Raw genomic sequence first — 6,712 nt, 5'->3', positions numbered from 1 at the left:
TATCATGATTGCAAGGAATCAAACATCCAATCAAATGAGTTTAAACAACTTAGATGATCTTGTTATCTAACATAAGATTCCCAGGTTGGTTGTTTCAGAGGCTTATCAGGGTCACCAAAAGTCTCAGTTCTTTCCATACTTCTGCTCTGCCATCTCCTATGTGCCAGGTTTCCTCAGTTGCCCTCCTCATGGTTGCAAGGTAGCTGTTTTTGTTCCAGACAAAGCTTCCAGCAAGAAGAAGGATGTACAGGGGAAGAAAGGAGCACTCTCTTTTCTTTTTCTCTCTTTCTTTTTATTTTTTTTGAGAAGTCTCTTTTCATGCCTCCTTCTTAGGAGGGGGAAACTTTTCCATGAAATCCCAACAGCAGAATGCTTCTCTCATCATAACAACCAGAACTGGGAGGCCTACTTATCCTCAAACCAATCACTGGCAAGACAAATGGGATTACCTTAGGTTAGTCATTTGAGAGTAGAATGGATGTTGGGGGAACCAACCACAAAGGCTGTCACACCTCTGAGTAAAATCAATAGCTGCAAAATCATTTGTAGTGGAAAGATAGTGATTTCCATAACCCCAAAACTCTATAAACAGCTGTATTTTATTAGCCCCACACTCCATTTGCGTTTAATAAACTAATGACTCAACAAACATGCATGACATGACCTCACTGATCTTACGCTCATATTTCTTGACCTGAACCCCAGAATCCTAAGACAGAAAGCTCAGTCTTTTATCGAGGGCTGCTATAGACTAAATGTTTTTGTCCCTGCAAAATTCATATGTTGAAACCTAATCCACAATGTGTCAGTGCTTGTAGGTGGGGGCCTTTGAGAGGTGATTAGTTTATGAGGGTGGAGACCTCATTCATGAGATTAGTACCCTTATAAAAGAGACCCCAAAGAGATCATTTACCCATTCTGCTATGTGAGGACACCAGGAAAAGACAGCCATCTATAAACCAGAAAAAGCGCCCTTACCAGACACTGAAGCTGCAGATGCCTTGATCTTGGACTTCTCAGCCTCTAGAACTGTGAGAAATAAATTTTTGTTGTTTATAAGCTACTCAGTTAATGATATTTTTGATATAGCAGCCTTAAGTGACTAAAACAAGGGCCTACTCTATAGCAGGTACTGATTCAGTCCCGCCATATATACCAAATTTGATCCTTATAACCAAATCATTTCCATGTTAGTCTGGGTCTCAGAAAAGCTAATGATTTCCTCAAACTCACACAGATCTGAGATTATTTAGGTCCCAATTTCAAATCCTAATTTTTGACTCTAAGTCCAATGCTATTTCTATTCCTTAAATTGACTATTATACTAGAAAATTTTGTCAGCCTAGTAGCTTAGGTTAAGAGACAGTGCAGAGTTATTTTCTCTTCTTTTCTAATCTTTATAAATAAACTTTGTAAAAGTTTAAGCAGAATCCCAAATGGAGTAGAATTACAGAGAAAGCACAGTGAGAAGCAGAAGTTGGCAAACTATAGCCTAGCCACTGCCTGGTTTGTAAATAAAGTTTTATTGGAACACAGCCATTCGTTTATGTATTGTTTATGGCTGCTCTGTCTCTACAAGGGCAGAGTTGAGTAGTTTTAACAGAAACCCTATGGCTCACAAAGCTGAAAATATTTACCATATAGCCCTTTACATAAAGTGTTCCAATCCCTCATATAAAGGAAAGCTCCTAGAATTTGAAATAAAGAGGCCTGAATTGAAAATTGAGTTCTGACTTGACTTAATGGTTGTATACTCTTGAGCATGTAATTTAACTTCTCTGAATTCAATTTCTTTCTCTGAAAAGTAGGAATCATGCCTAATTCGAGAAAATTTGAGACTTATATAAGCTTATGTAAGCAACAGTGGCTTATAATTGAAAAGTGTTAGCCAGTGCACATAAGTAGAAAGAATAGTTTTTGTCAAATCTCAGAGAAAGAGGAAAATCTCATTTTTCTGCCATATTGAGGTGTTCCTAACACTAGAGCAAAAATCCAAGTTGTAGCCAAGTGGAATAAGAAGAATGGGGACATTTTGCTTCCTAAAGTACTATTGTTTGCTTTGCTGAGCAGTAGCTGATTGTGAAGAGTTCAATGACATGAAGTAAGATGATAGGCGTGCCTCCCATGGGCTTCTTCCAGAAACTTGAAGAATAGATAGGAAGCAAGTAGACACAGCTGGGTAGCACAATTGGCCAAGCCAAATAATTCAGGGACCAGATGATTGTCCTAAAAGATTTCAAAGTTAGTTTGAAAACACAAAAGCATTCTATTATTTCATTTTCTACCTATAAAATGTGCACATTTCCAACTACAAAGGTTGCACTGTCAGAAGAACATTTACATTATAATGTGAATTTTAAAAGCAAAAATGTCACATTTAGTAATTTTTAAAAACTTCTTGTGGCCTAACTTTGCTTATGATATACTCATGCAAATATCTTGCTGTTGACCTTGACCATAAAAAGAAAAATAGTCACTTTTATATTTTTAAGCCCTGTCAGCAAATATTTTTCCCTCTTGTTCTAGGCCACCCTGGATTATAGAACAAAAAATAAACAGTAAAATGGAGAAAAGTATAGCAAAAAGGGCCATTTACACTGCTATTCTGACGGCTATTACCAGCAATAACTATCATCTCTAAACTGTTCAACAGTGAGTCCACACCAATAAGTGGAAACATTTTTTATAAGTGCTGTATAATAATATCTGAAATGTATATATCACTTTTCATCTGTAAGAATCCCAAAGTGCCATGTGTAGTATCCTGGGATCACTTCATCTACTGAAGAAATACAATGGCCTCTGGAGTGCAAAGTGGCAACTCTTCCATACAGGTAATAGTCCACAACTCTTGGTATTCTTGGAGAGAAAGCAAGAGGAAGTATGCGCCTCTCTCCCAGCCCTTCAAAGCCTACCTGGTTTATGCTCTAGTTTCATCTGTACAACCTGTGGACCCAAAAGATAAACTCTTCTACTTCTTTCCTTTCTGCTTGAGTGGGAGGGTGATTCTTGAACAACAATGGGGACTTGAGAAATCTTATTTAAGCACTGATCTATCCTGACTGTTCCTTACTTAGAGGAGTTTGTGAGAATTAAACTTAAAAATAATAAAAGTAGAAATGCCTTTGAAGCCAGACCATTTTTAATACCTGGTTCTGCTACTTTCTAGCTGCACATTTGAGGTAGATTTCTTAATTTCTTTAGCTTCATCTTTTAAAATGGAGATACTAATACCTACTCCCAAGTTAGCTTATAAACTTAATGTGACTAGCAGAGCAGTCAGCGTAGTATAGGCACAAAAGAAATGTGTTGTCCTTCACTTCCATGGGATATGTCTGTAGGAAACAGTCTGTGTTCATTGATTAAACTGGGGGGAGGGGGTTAAGAGTGGGGTTCTATTATTTCTTAACAGAGAAGTTTACTTTAGTAATGGTAATGCTATGGATTAGGAGTCAGGGATTTGATTTAATAATCTTTGGGTGTATCAGTTATTTGATGCCTCCAATTAACCCTGTCTACTAAAAGGAAAAAATAATATCTCCTACTCTTCTCATAAAGACTTAGAGGATAAATTAAGTAGCATTTATAATATGGCTCTACTTCCTCAGAAAATGGTGCTGTGTAAAGATAATGTAACATTACTCTGGTTATGATCCTTGACTAAAGCCAGATTAGAAAGAAAATAATGAATCAAAGGAAAAGATTCAGAAAGGTCATATTAAAGTGCACAGATGAAAAAGAACACAAATGCTATCTAAAAGTGACCCCCATCTCTCCCCTACCCTTTGCGATAAAAGCTCATAGGATATAAGAAGCAAATACAGGGTGAGTCACTTGGTTTTTCTGGATTATAGTATATTCATTTAACAAATAGTTATTAGGATCTACTATGTGCAAAATATGGCAATAGGAATATTCCATTCTCAGATCTAATTAAAGACATTCAGTTCAATATTCAGTTCAACAAGCATTCCTTGATGACTACTATGGGCAAAGCACCAAGCTCATTCTCAGCACTACTGAGCTAGAAAGATGAAGAAAACTTCATCTTCCAAGCTAAAGGTGTGTGTAGATAGACAAGGCCAAGTCATAGAAGAACAGATGTAAAATATATGGCATAAATGTAAAAAGCATGAGTTTTGGAACTGGCTAATTGTTTAAAAAAAAAAAAGAAACATCTCCATCATTTACTAGTTGTGTGACTTTCTCTAAATTCTTTGTTTCCTCATACTTAGTAGAATTGTTTTAAGCATGGAATAAGTTTATGTGTGAAAGTACTTTCCAAAGAGCCTGGCCTACAGTATTCACTCAATTACATTAGCTTTAAAAATATTCATATTTTTGCCATGACTGTTTGCTAATAATTGGGAATAGAGTGGATTTAGAGCAGAGATTCTCAACTAGGCACAATCTTACGACCCAGGAACATTTAACGATACCTGAAGACATATTTGCCTGCCAAACTTGGGAGGAATGCTACTAGTGGATAGAAAAAGGCCAGGGATACTGTCAAACATCCTATAACAAACAGGACAGCCTCCCACAACAAAGAATTTTCCAGTTCAAAATCTCAGTAGACCTAAGGTTGTGAAACCCTGCAGTTAGAGAAAAGTATCTATCTGTTGATCTATCTACATAACATCCATCCATCCATCAACCAAAATTTGTTTTGAATCATCTAAACTGATTTAATTGTTGTTAGGGTGGTTGAGAATTAAAAAAGCAAACTATGTCTCTAAAGGGAAGTTCAGAGCAGGTGTGAAACCTAGAAGATGAGAAAAAAATCTTGGTACTATTGCTGATCAAAATTATTATTGTTAAGGCATTAAATATAGAAACCAGGGCATAGTTATCGGAAAGTGCAACAATTTAGTGATACTTGCTACTCCATCCCTGAAGAAAGAACTGAAGAAAAAAAAGAAAAGCAGTCAACACAGAGGCCACTGAGGCCAATGAAACTCATCTGGAGAGTAACATGTTTAAAATCCAGCCTCGGGATCCCGCTGCTTTACTAAAGGAAAAATGAGAAAACTTGAAGTACCATAGAAAGAATTTCTGGTCTGTCTCCTGGGGGAACGGGCCTCCTATTCAAGTAAATAACTCTTTTATGATATAGAGAGTGAGAAAGAGAAAGATGTTACAATACAATCAGTCTCCCACGGGGCAGAGGGTGGGTACAGAGACCGTGAGAAGGCTGGTAGGCAAGTGTCTGGTCTTAAGAGGGCAGGCAGTCCCAGGGAAGCAGCCAGGAGCCAGCGCGAGTATGGTGGAGTCTAGTCTGGAACGGAGTGAATGCTCAGGGAAGAGACAGAGTCAGCGGACTGTGTTTTATTTATCTGCAGGAAAGAAAGTTGCAGAAGAGAAAAGGAATCAGCTAAGGTAAGAAGTGTGGGCAGAAGGGAAAGGCCCTTTGTAGCCTGGGCCCAGAACCCTAGTAACATAATACATGGTCACTGAAGAAATGTCGAGAGAACTCCTAAGTGCAGTTACAATCCACACAGAAGAGGAAGGATCATTCTAACTGTCTGAGACAGCAGGACAGAGACACTCTTCAAAACATTCTAATCTGGAGACTTTTTACCCACTCACTGTGCTTTTGGAACAATTGGTAGTCAGAATTAGCAGGTTTGATTATAATTAGTTTTCATATTCACATTTCATAAAAATGTTCAAATGCAGCAACTATTGAGCCTCTGCTGTGAGCTGACTCAGGTCTCAGCATTTAGGGAGATTAGAGTCAGGGGTACAGTGGGGTGGGATAAAGTGTCGGGGGAGGCATCAGATGTGGCATAGGGAGAGACTTGGAAGTATCCTATTAAACTACAAGTTACAATAAAATAAATATTTTAAATACAAGTAAGATGCTCTGAGTCCAAAGGAAGAAGAAAAGTCAAATATGATTAAGAGAATTGTGGAAAATTTCACAGAGGAGGTAACATTTGAACTAATCCTTTATCCTTCTATATGATAAAGATATTCTCAAGCAAATCTATTTTTGGTAATAGCTTAGTCCAAGCATTTTAACAAGTTAGGAAGTAGAACATAAATGGAGTCTGAATTCACAAACTGGAACCTGGGAAAAAGAAACAGTATTGGTATAGCATAAAGGTATCTAAATCTGGACAATTTTGGCAATTATCCCGATTCAATCTACCTAAAGAGAAGATAACATCAGGGCAGGGTCTGTTGAGTGTTGCTCAGAGCTAGAAGCCGAACAGAGTATGAACGAACGCTGATGAACCCGTGAACTTTCTGCATCTGAGACTCCTTCAGCCATCCACTAAGCGCCTGGTTAGAGGAGGGCGGAGAGGCTCCTGGCTGGCCTGCTACTAGCAACCAAGCAGTGAGGGAAGGGACAAGCTGTACATAGCATCTGCAATATTTGCAGTCTGGGGCCACTTAATATAGAGGCGAATAGAACTTCTTGCCCAAAGGTCTTATTTTATTTCATGAATTATGAATTAATTAATGTTCAGAATAAAGATCCTGAGTCATTAAGCAAGGCTTAAATGTTATCCAGTAATTTCTATTAAAAAACTAGGGTGATATATATTTTAGAAAAATAGACAAAAGAGGCATTTTGACATTTACAAGGTTAGAGCCTACAGAAGAAATTGGCTCACTGAGAACAAGTCATAACCTGAAATTCTGAAAAAAAAAGAACAATTAGTAGTACAATTAGTATTTGATATTAAAATATATTTTAAATCAT

This window comes from Propithecus coquereli, unplaced genomic scaffold, assembly GCF_000956105.1.
Source record: "Propithecus coquereli isolate 6110/MARCELLA unplaced genomic scaffold, Pcoq_1.0 Scaffold57, whole genome shotgun sequence".
Lineage (NCBI taxonomy): Eukaryota > Metazoa > Chordata > Mammalia > Primates > Indriidae > Propithecus > Propithecus coquereli.
Note: the sequence above shows the minus strand (reverse complement) of the source record.